The following is a 12,912-nucleotide window of genomic DNA, read 5'->3' as shown; positions in this document are numbered from 1 at the left end:
CTATAAGGGTATTATATTGTGTTTTGGCAGCTATAAGGGCATTATAATATGTGGGGGCAGGTATACGGGCATTAAACTGTGGAGGCAGCTATGGGGGCATTACACTGTGTGGGAGCAGCTATGGGGGCATTATACTGTGTCGGGGCAGCTATGGGGGCATTATACTGTGGGGGCATTATAATGTGTGGGTCATTATCCTGTGTTGGGGCAGCTATTGGGGCAATATATTGTGGGGAGGTACTATAGGGGCATTATACTGTGTGGGGGCACTAATGGGGTCATTACACTGTGTAGGGGCAGCTATGGGGCATTATACTGTGTGGGGCAGCTGTAGGGGCATTATACTTTGTAGGAAGGCAATATAGGGGCATTATATTGTGTAAGGGCAGCTTTGGGGTTATTATAATGTGTTGGGAGGCACTATAGGGGCATTATACTGTGTGGAGGCAGCTTAAGGGGCACGATACTGTGTAGGGAGGCACTATAGGGGTATTACACTGTGTAGGGCAGCACCATAGGGGCATCATACTGTGTGGGTGGCCCACTCAGATGGGTTTCACACCTCTGTGGTAAACCCCTAGCTAAGCCTCTGATGCCACTGATGGATGGGTCGGGTCACACTATCAGCGGCCATAGTCGAGCCTCAGCGACGCACTTTAGCAGGATACATTGGGCCCGCCCCATCCACTTCCTGTACAATTATCATTGTTTTCAATGTTGCAGGGATTTTTTTTTTTTAATGGAGCTAAGTATCGGCATTTAGCTACTAACGATGTTGACATACGTCAGATGAAATGGGGCTAAGTACGGTAGTAGGGGGTCCCAAACAAAAGTCTTGGCCAAAAGTGGGTCCCGGCCTCAGAAAGTTTGGGAACCACTGTTCTAGAGAATCCTCTGATTAATGCCTTATTCACACGAACGTGTCTGTTTTGCAGCGTTTTTCTTGCGTTGCAGTTCCGTGAGACATCCGTGTGCGGTGCGCGTCTGCATTTTTTAAGCGCATATGTCATCCGTATGTCGTGTGTTTTTTACGTTCGCAAAAAAAACTGAAAGAGGTGGTTTTCTTTTTCTCATCATTTCTTTAGCAACTGTTGCGTGAATCATGCTCAGCACACAGATGATGTCCGTGTGCTGTCCGTGATTTTCACGCACCCATTGACTTCAGTGGGTGCGTGATGCACAAAAACGCACAAGTATAGGACATGCAGTGAGTTTCACGCAGCGGGCACACGCTGCGTGAAAAACACTGAATATCTGAATGGCCCCATTGAATTGCATAGGTCCGCGTGACGTCCGTTGTTTTAACGCGCGTAACACGGACGTGGAATACGCTCGTGTGAATAAAGCCTAAAAATCAAGAGGAATTGGGGATTAGTCTGGTAAAGTAAGCCATGAGTCTTTAGGTTCACCTTTATTGCATTTTCACTGATATGTTACAGAACTTACAGTAAACCCCCTTTTATACTAATTGGCCAAACTGCTACCATTCCTAGTGGAAGGGAGACAGGTAATAAATGAGACCAGCCATGGAGACAGTGGCGTACCTACCATAGAGGCAGGGCATGCATCTCCTATGGGGCAATGGTGCTTCCCATGACACTGTTATTGCAGTTATCTACAGATGCCACTAGAGGGAGTTTATTGGATACAACTTTATAACTCTCATTGAGCGCTATCTAAATCTATATGCAGTTAGTACCCCCTAGTGGTGGCTGCAGGTAGCCACAATTGTATAATTTGTCAGTAAAATAGAACTGAATTTTGGACATTAACTGTAATACATGTGTAGAACTTTTGACTGAAATCTCAGTGGCGAATTTTGAGTTTTACAATGGGGCCCTATGATTTTTGTTTACACACCAACGGTATTTTAACCATCGCACCAGCTCATCCCCTTACCATCTGTATTTCCTGGAGAGCAGCCACTGGGGGTTTGATTTTATTGGCACTATTCTGAATAGTGCAAAATTGCACCTGCTTAAAAATGAAATCCCCTAACCAAATATATATGAGAAAGGTAAACTTATGAAAGACCTACATATGTTATCATGTAACGTGTACATGAGGGAAGAACCAACTCCAGATGTAATTTTTTTACTTTAAAAAAAAAAACAAATTGAACTATTTCACATGCCAATATTACAGAGAATATAAAGCAATATCGAAATCTTTGGAGATTTCCGAAGATTTACAGAAAGGCCTCTATATATTAAATATGCCCAATCAGGGAATTGCCTTCCAGAATTCAGGCAATTATAGACAACATTAAAGTTCTGGAGAAACATGAAGCCAAAATCAATATTTCAGTAGTTAAACAGTGAGTCTTACCCGTGTTCAATTAATGTGATAACGTATCTCGCAGAATTAAACGCAGAGGGCATTCCATTATTCTTGATATAGCTGCAATTGATAGAAACAGTATTTTTACATTAGTGGCTTTGAGATTAATTGAGTTGAATTTGCAGTCACAGAAGAACTGGTATCGTAAAACTCCTTCATTTTTTTAATCTATTTTCTTATTCTCAAAAGGTACGTTTTTTTGATTATTCTTACTATGATCAATTTCCAAATAATTTGTCAAGGTTTTAACCATAATATTAAGTAAAAATAATTAATTTTATACAACAAGGACCATGAAAGAAATGAGGAGAAACCTCCAGTGGCTATTCTTTTGCTAAATATTATTAGATGCCTAATGAGTTCTCCATAGGAAGGGCAGGAGAACATTAAAGATAGTTTATGACAGATATTGTGGGACACTCCTGAGGATTTCATTGTAGTCAGCATCAATGTATAAATATAGCATCAGAGAGGCTATAAGTTGCACTCTAGTGCTTTCTTCTTTGACCTAAACTCCAGGCCAAGGAACTAAAAACAATTAAAAAAAATACTTTGCACTAATTTACAAAACTTTATTTATGACTTAGTTAAAGTCCTTAAATTATGATCAGGCTCACCAGGTCAGGTACACATGCTAAGAACATCATTAGTGAGGGTCTTTGAGGAACCGGCCTTATTTCAACTTGAGACATTTAGTTTGGTTTGCGCTTTGTTGATGAAATGTCAGCATGCCTAAATCTAAAGAGCTCACTGAGGCCTTCAAAAGAAAGGTTATAGATGCCTATGAGTTGGACATGAGTCATTCCACTGTCCGATTGATCATCTGCAAGTGTATTTCAAACAACTAAAAACTTGGCCAGATCGTTCCAGGAATTATAGCCTGAGAGGAGAGGTAGTATGGTCAAAGAAGTCCCTAAGAACCTCAGAATGTCATCACAGGACCTACAAGTAGTCGGATTAAAACAAAAGACAGTTATAGGACACTTGTACACGGCTGTATTTTGGTCAGTATTTTTCATCTGTATTTGTAAGCCAAAGCCAGGAGTGGATTCTACACAGAGTTATCGTTTCATGGAAAGATTTGTACCTCTTCAGTATTATGGAAACACTCCTGGTTTTGACTTCCAAATAATGAAAAATAATGAAGAGAATACTGCCGTGTGAAAGAGGCCACAAGATATTTACTAACCTATAGAAGGAAATGGCATATTTGTGATTTTTTTTGCACACTGAATGATAAATTTGGCACGTATTGCTAGACATGTTGGGCACTTTTCTCATCCTCAGTTGGCTTAGTTTATGACAGTTTTTGTACCAAAATTTTGGCCCACTGCAGCGCATTTGAAGCCACACCCCCTTTCCGCTAGACCATACCCTTTTTCATGGGCTGTCCTTACTTTTTAACATAACTGTATATGTATAAACAATATACAAACACACAGAAGGACACATACAAACATATTTACATACAGTATATGCACAAATGTATATACATACAAGTACACATAGATATAAAGTACACATACACAAGCATGAACAAACACATGTTAATACACACACAACTTACACACAATTATAGAAGCACGGGTGAGGCCTTTTGAGTATACTTACATAACTTATGTCCAGCATACTTGTCAGCTACTTATAGGCTTTATTGCAATAATCGTGTGTCACAGTATAGGAGTCAATTCCCATTCAATATACCAATCATCTCTCCCATCTCTTAAGTGAAGTGCAGATTGTCAACTGAAGGGATCTGAAGTGCTGATTGGTCAACTGAAGGAATCTGAAGTGCTGATTGGAAATTGTGGAGTAATGATTGGTATAAATGTGACAGCTACTCTGTATAGAAGTATGGTGATCAGGTCAAACTACTTGACTGCCCCATGCCACCTTATATTGCTACTGTAGCTGCTCTGCTTTGGGTGGTAGTTCTGCCCCTGATGTAATTTCACCATGCATGATGAGATTAGATACACCTGACAAGTATACATAGTAGCTGTAACATCAACGGCCGCGGACCGTCGGTATTCCTCACCCCTCGATGGCCGCAGCCATGGACATATGAGCGCTGGCCCGCATCCAGGGGCGTAGCTAAAGGCTCATGGGCCCAGGTGCAAGAATTTAGCTTGGGCCCCCCTACCCCTCCCCAACACCACCATCATCATCAGACCCCTGCGCGCGCCTATGCCCAGACGCCTTGCCCAACAGCCCCCATAGTATAATGCCCCCACACAGTATAATGCTCCCATAGCTGCCCCCACACAGTATAATGCCCCATACAATATAATGCCCCCCATAACAGCCCCATACCGTATAATGCTCCCCTTATCAGCCCCCACAGTATAATGCCCCACATAGCTGCCCCCATAAAGTAAAATGCCCCCCATACAGTATAATGCCCCCCAAATGAGCTCCCCATACAGTATAATGCCCCTCTATATCAGCTCCCCATACAGTATAATGCCCCCCTATATCAGCCCCCCATACAGTATAGTGCCCCCCATATCAGCTCCCCATACAGTATAGTTCCCCGATATAGTATAATGCCCCCCATATCAGCTCCCCATACAGTATAATGTCCCTCCTTATCAGACCCCCATACAGTATAATGCCCCTCCTTATCAGCTCCCCATACAGTATAATGCCCCCCTATATCAGCCCCCCATACAGTATAGTGCCCCCCATATCAGCTCCCCATACAGTATAGTGCCCCCATATAGTATAATGCCCCCCATATCAGCTCCCCATACAGTATAATGCCCCTACTTATCAGACCCCCATACAGTATAATGCCCCTCCATATCAGCTCCCATACAGTATAATGCCCCCCTTATCAGCTCCCCATACAGTATAATGCCCCCCATATCAGCTCCCCATACAGTATAATGCCCCCCATACAGTATAATTCCCCCATATCAGCCCCAATGCAGTATAATGCCCCATCTTATCAGCCCCCATGCCATATCAGCCCCCATGCAGTATAATACCCCCTATATGAGCTCCCCATACAGTATAATGCCTCCATATCAGCTCCCCATACAGTATAATGCCCCCCATATCAGCTCCCCATATCAGCTCCCCATACAGTATAATGCCCCCCATATCAGCCCCCCCATACAGTATAATTTACCCATATCAGCCCCCATGCAGTATAATGCCCCCATCTTATCAGCCCCCATGCCATATCAGCCCCCATGCAGTATAATGCCCCCCATATTAGCCCCCCATACAGTATAATGCACCCATATGTGCATAATAGAAAAATAGCATAATTACTTACCTATCCCCGTTTCTTCGCCTCCTCCAGTGTGTGCTATGAGTGACTCGGCACAGACAGGCGCAATGATGTCGCTACATCCCGCCTGCCTGCATCGAGCCGCTCAGGGCACAGTGAATGCTGGAGCAAGGAGACGTCAGCTCCTTGCTCTAGCATTGAATGGAACCGGGAACTCATGAGTGACTCGCGACCCCCCGGAGGTCTTCACACCACCACCCAGGGGGACGCGACCCACAGTTTGTAATGTATTGTGTTGTATTGTGCAGTTTGCGGTGGAGAGAGGAGGGGGGCTGTAATTTAACAGGCCCCCCCCCCCCCCCGCCACCGCAAACAGCACAATTCAACACATTACAAGACAACACAACACAATACATTACAAGGCAACACAATACATTACATTAAATTACAATACATTACATTACAAGACAACACAATACAACACAACACATTACAATACAGACTCTTCCACTGCACTGGCTGGAAGACGTGTCACGTGACAACACGGTCACATGGTACACGAAGTGTACCATGTAACCGTAACTAGGAAGTGCCGGCTTCACGGCACAGAAAATTTATTTGACAAGCATGCCCACAGGCTTAGGGGCCCGGTCACAATTGCGACCACTGCGACCCCTATAGCTACGCCACTGCCCACATCTCCTCCCCAGGAGACGCTAGCGCTCACTACCGCTCCGCTCTTCTTTGCGCCCGGCCTTATAGGAACAGTGCACGCACATGTAAAACATCATTAATTAGCCCATGATCACCCTAGACTATAAGAAGGGCTCTGCCCTCTTACTCCTTGCCTGAGCGTTGTTTGTATTCCTCTGTTATTCTTGCAAATGGTCCCGTAGTCGTATCCTGTTCTCTGCGTTCCCGTGCCCTGATACCTGTATCCTGTATCCTGTGCTGTATTTGTTCTTGCGCCATCCCTAGTGTGCTGTCGCGTTGTGCTGTCTATTATGCCTGCTGTGTTACACCACGTCTGGTGTCCTCCACCAAATTTTGAATCACCTGCCGCCAAAGGTCCCGTCGGTGCCTAGCCATTACTACTGTCTGGACTATCACAGGTACCCTTGTGCTTGGACTATATATATTGACTTGGTACACTGTTGTTTGGCCAGCTGCTATCCCGCTACAGCGGTGCGGCCCAGTAGGTCCACGCACCCACAGATCATGACAGTAGTCTAGCTTGTATCTTACATTTTGCAAATGTAAAGTAAAGTGAAAATTATTTAGTTAACTAAAATATATAGCTAGTAGATGGCAATTTCCAGGGGCACATTTAGTAGTTACTCTCCTGACACTTACTTCAATAAATCCAATTTGTATTTAGAGGACACATTTACTGCTTACACCATCCTGTTGCTAAATGAGAAAATAGTATAAAAAAAAGTCAGCAGAGAGACGTCGAGTGCCTTCTCCATGTTGTCATTGCCATGGAAACCACTTCCATCTGTTCAGCTTCCCTGTCTCAAGTTGTCTTTTAAGTATCACAAAAGCGCCATAATTCTATTATAGAAGAATATTAAAACAAAATTGACAACCTACACCCAGTGATTTACAGATCCATTAATCATATTGTTTTTTAGCTTTTGTTTGCTGTACATAATTTAATATTAAATTATTAAATATTTATGTTCCAGTTCTACAAAGCTTTAGCCAAGGAGTTACTACTGTATGTATGTGTATAAGTTGTACTGTATAGTGGCTGTTTTTACTTCTATACCAATTATCCCATTCTAAGTTACTCGATTTGGTACTTGACAGTACTTGTATCATGCAAAGTAATGAAGACAGAGACCAATTTAATATTATAGGACAAAGACCACACCAGAAAAAAAGAAAAACAACATTTGGCCAGGAACACAAACACAGTTTTGATGCAGTTTTTCATACCTCCCAACCATCCCGGTTTTAGCGGGACAGTCACGGATTTCGGGCTGTGTCCTGCTCTCCCGGGCGGCTAGTGGTTGCTCCCGAACTGCCATTGTCAACTGTATCTGTGTCCTCAGGACGCAGATACAGTTGAAACCAACGCTGAAGCAGGGAACCGTCAGCACCCTGCTTCAGCATTAGTACAGAGGGCTACTTTAAGCGGTGAGCCTGGGGAAGTCCATGACGTCACTGTCCATATATGGACTGTGACGTCAGTGGTTCCTCCAGGAACGGAATCTCCTGCCAGAGCGTTACCGACGCTCTGGACAGGGATTCCGGTCCTTGAGGGAATCCTTGACGTCACTGTCCATATATGGACAGTGATGTCAGTGGCTCCTCCTGGAGAGGAATCCCCTGCCAGAGCATTGCCGATGCCCTGGTGTAAAGGATCTGCCAGACACAGCTTCTGTGTCGACGCCCGTGGTTAATCAGTCTGCATCTGCTCCTAGCTCTGATAGAGTGACTCGATCTGCTACCACTCAGGCTTGTAGGCTGAGGAGTGGGAGAACCTATCACAGCCTGGCCAGACGGTTCTAGCTCCCGGCCTCGGTCTATGTATACCTTCATTTGCTTCTTGTCTTTGCCTGTGATTCTCTCTTGTTTCCTGGCTCTGCTGTTCCAGTTATTACTATTGACCTCAGCTGCATATTGACCCTGGCTTTACTGACTATGCTCCTGCTCTGCATTTGGTACCTCGTACACTCCTGGTTTGACTCAGCTCGTTCACTACTCTTGTTGCTCACGGTGTTGCCCTGGGCAATTGCCCCTTTTCCCTTAGCTTCTGTGTTCCCTTGTCTGTTTGTCTATCGGGCACATATTGAGCGTAGGGACCGTCGCCCAGTTGTACGCCGTTGCCTAGGACGGATCGTGCAAGTAGGCAGGGACTGAGTGGCGGGTAGATTAGGGCTCACCTGTCTGTCTCCCTACCCCGTCATTACATAATCACAGGCCATATACCTTTTCTACCCTGGCTCCTACTACTAAGGACCCCCTTGAGACCCTAGCTCAGCAAATGTAGGGGCTCTCCCTTCAGGTCCAAGCCCTGGCTCAGAGGTGCCACCAGCGTGAATCTAACCAGCTAGTGCCCTCCACCTCACCTCTTGAACCCCATCTCAAGTTGCTTGACCGGTTCTCAGGGGGCCGGAAGACTTTTTTCTCCTTTCGGGAGAGTTGTAGACTCTATTTCCGTCTAAGGCCCCACTCCTCAGGTTCTGAGAGCCAGCGAGTGGGTATAATTGTCTCCCGGCTCCAGGACGGCCCCCAAGAATGGGGCTTCTCCTTGGCTCCTGACGCCCCTGAACTTTCCTCTGTCTACTTTTTTTTTTTCCGCTCTCGGGCTCATCTATGACGAGACTGACAAGACTGCCTTTGCCGAGAGTCAGCTGGTGACCTTTACGTCAGGGTAAGAGACCCGTTGAAGAGTACTGTTCTGACTTTAGGAAGTGGTGTGTAGCTTCTCGCTGGAATGACCCTGCCTTGAGGTGCCAGTTTAGATTGGGTCTGTCGAACGCCCTGAAAGACCTGTTAGTTAGCTATCCCTCTTCGGACTCTCTAGATCAGGTTATGGCTTTAGCGGTATGTCTTGACCGACGTCTTAGGGAGCGACAACTTGAACATTTTTGTGCCTTCTCCTCTGGCTCCCCCATGATGGCTCCCGAGGTTCCGTTGCTTCGTTCTTCCACGGAAAACTCGGATGAACCAATGCAACTCGGGGCCTCCGTGTCTCCCCAACAATGTAGAGAGCTCCGCTGGAAGAATGGTCTCTGCTTCTACTGTGGCGATGACAAGCATCAAGTGAACAACTGTCCTAGGCGTAAGAATAAGCAGCCGGAAAACTTCCGCGCCTAAGTGACCATCGTGGAGGTCGCTTGGGCACACAGGTATTTCCCGTAAATATGAAACCTAATAAGATCTTGCTTCCCTTTCAGGTCTCTTTTGAGGGTAGGTCTGCTACTGGCAGTGCCTTCGTGGATTCAGGGTCTTCTGCTAATATTATGTCTGTGGAATTTGCTATGTCTCTAGCTATGCCATTGATTGACTTGCCTAAACCTGTCCCAGTAGTGGGTATCGACTCCACTCCACTTGCTAATGATTATTTTACGCAGCATACCCCTGTTTTTGAACTCATTGTTGGCTCCATTCATTTGGAGCAGTGTTCTGTACTGGTGATGCAGGGATTATCGTCCGATTTGGTTTCCCTGGTTGCAGATGCATAATCCCATGTTTAATTGGAGTACTGGGGATCTTACTAAATGGGGTAATGAATGCATGACGTCCTGTTTTTCTGTTAATTTTATTTCTCTCCCTGAGGAGGTGAACACTCTACCTGAGTTTATTCAGGAGTTCGCTGATGTTTTTTCTAAAAAGGTCTCCAAAGTGTTACCTCCTCATAGAGAATATGATTGCGCAATCGATTTGGTACTAGGAGCTAAGCTCCCTAAAGGTAGGATATTTAATCTCTCTTATCCCGAACGTGAGGCCATGAGAGAATATATCCAGGAAAGCCTGGTCAAGGGTTACATTCGCCCCTCTACTTCTCCGGTAGGTGCTGGCTTCTTCTTCGTAGGGAAGAAGGATGGTGGTCTTAGGCCGTGCATCGATTACCGAAACTTGAATAAAGTCACTGTAAGGAACCAGTATCCCCTTCCTTTGATTCCTGATCTCTTCAATCAGGTTCAGGGGGACCAATGGTTCTCTAAGTTTGATCTTCAGGGGGCTTATGACCTCATCCGAGTCAGAGAAGGGGATGAGTGGAAGACTGCGTTTAACACGCCCAAAGGTCATTTTGAATACCTCGTCATGCCCTTTGGGTTGTGTAATGCTCCCGCGGTCTTCCAGAATGTCATAAATGAGATTTTAAGAGACTACCTGGGGGTATTTCTTGTAGTGCACCTTGATGACATACTTGTGTTTTACAAGGACTGGTCCTCCCACATTGAGCACGTCAGGAAGGTGCACCAGGCCATTCGGGAAAACAAACTCTTTGCCAAATCCGAAAAATGTGTGTTTGGGGTGCAGGAGATACCATTTTTGGGGCAAATCCTCACTCCTAATGAATTCCGCATGGACCCTGCCAAGTTTCAGCCTGTGGCTGATTGGGTCCAACCTGCCTCCCTGAAGGCGTTACAGTGCTTCCTGGGGTTTGCTAATTATTACAGGAGATTTATTGCTAACGTCTCGGTCATCGCTAAGCCTCTTACGGATCTTACTCGCAAAGGTGCTGATCTCCTCCACTGGCCACTGGAGGCGGTCCAGGCTTTTGAGATCCTTAAGAAGTGCTTTATCTCTGCCCCAGTGCTGACTCAGAATAACAAAATGGAGCCATTCATCGTGGAGGTTGACGCTTCCGAGGTGGGAGTGGGTGCTGTCTTGTCCCAGGGTACCAGGTCCCTCACCCATCTCCGTCCCTGTGCCTACTTCTCCAGGGAGTTCTCGCCCACTGAGAGTAACTATGACGTGGGAAACCGCGAGCTCTTAGCCATTAAATGGGCATTTGAAGAGTGGCGCCACTTCTTGGAGGGGGCTAGGCACCAGGTATCGGTCCTTACCGACCATCAGAATCTGGTCTTCCTAGAATCTGCCCGGAGGCTAAACCCGAGACAGAGCTCCTGCTCTGCGTTTGGTACCTCGTACATTCCTGGTTTGACTCGGCTCGTTCACTACTCTTGTTGCTCACGGTGTTGCCGTGGGCAACTGCCCCTTTTCCCTTAGCTTCTGTGTTCCCTTGTCTGTCGCACAAATATTGAGCATAGGGACCGTCGCCCAGTTGTACGCCGTCGCCTAGTGCAAGTATGCAGGGACTGAGTGGCGGATAGATTAGGGCTCACCTGTCTGTCTCCCTACCCCGTCATCACACCTGGCCAGGGATTTCACTCCTAGAGGGAACACCTGATGTCGCTGTGCATATATGGACAGTGACTTCAGTGGCTCCTCCTGGAGCGGAATCCTCGCCCAGAGCATTGCCGACACTCTGGCTGGGGATTCCGCTCCTAGAGGGAACCCCTGACGTCACTGTCCATACATGGACAATGACGTCAGTGGCTCTTCCTGGAGCGGAATCCCCGGCCAGAGCATTGCCGTCTCTCTAGCCGGGAATTTTGCTCCTAGAGGGAATCCCTGATGTCACTGTCCATATGTGGACAGTGATGTTAGTGGCTCCTCCTGGAGCGGAATCGCCAGCCACAGTGTGGCCAACGCTCTGGCTGGACATTCCGCCCCTATAGGGACTCCCAATGGCTACATGGGGAGTAGTGCTATCTATATGGGGTGTGGCACTATCTTTAAGGGGGTGGGACTATCAACATGGGCATTCTGGCGCTATCTACAGGGGACACTGTGGCACTATCTACATGGGCACTGTGTGTGGCACTATCTACATGGGCACTGTGGCACTATCTACATGGGCACTGGCCCTTTATATGTGGGCACTGGCACTAGGGGCAGCTAAGGGGGCATTATACTGTATGGGGGAAGCTAAGGCAGCATTATGATGTATAGTGGCAAGTAAAGGGGCATTATACTGTATGGGGGCCGCTAAGGGGGCATTAGACTGTATGGTGGCAGCTAATGGGGCATTATACTGTATGGGGCAGCTGTGGAAGCATTATAGTGTATGGTGGCAGCTAAGGGGGCATTATACTGTATGGGGAATCTATAGGGGCATTATACTGTATGGGACAGCTGTGGGGGCATTATACAGTATGGGGGTATAAATGGGGGCATTATACTGTATGAGGGCAGCTATGGGGCATTATACTGTATGTGAGCAATGGGTGCTTTATACTGTATGGTGGCATCTGTGTGGACAATATACTGTATGGAAGCAGCTATGGGGCATTATGCTATATGGGGCCTCTATGGGGCATTATGCTGTATGGGGGAAAAAATTGGGCATTATACTGCATGGGGGCATATGTGTGGGCGTTACACAGTATGGGGGCATCTGTGTGGGCATTATATGGTATGGGGGAAATATACTGTATGGTAGCAGCTATGGGGCATTATACTGTATGGTGGCAGCTATGGTGGCATTATACAGTATGGTGGCAGATAGGGGGCATTAAACTGTGTGGCGGCAGCTATTTGGCATTATACTGTGTGGGAGGCACTATGGGTGCATGATACTGTATGGGTTGAACCAGGTGTGTATAGACGGCGATTGGGTGGGATTAGAGACATGGCTTAAAAAGAAAATAAATGGTTGTCCCTCTTTGCAATACTTGATACTTGAGAGTTGAGAGGCATGGGTTTTGCCTTTTTTTTTTTTTTTTTTTACCCAATAACAGACTTTTCTTTATACCTTTCCTTTGTTTTATATCCACTTGTGGCTTCGGTTCAAAATACTGAGCTGCCAA

The sequence above is a fragment of the Rhinoderma darwinii genome, chromosome 6, assembly GCF_050947455.1.
Source record: "Rhinoderma darwinii isolate aRhiDar2 chromosome 6, aRhiDar2.hap1, whole genome shotgun sequence".
Lineage (NCBI taxonomy): Eukaryota > Metazoa > Chordata > Amphibia > Anura > Rhinodermatidae > Rhinoderma > Rhinoderma darwinii.
Note: the sequence above shows the minus strand (reverse complement) of the source record.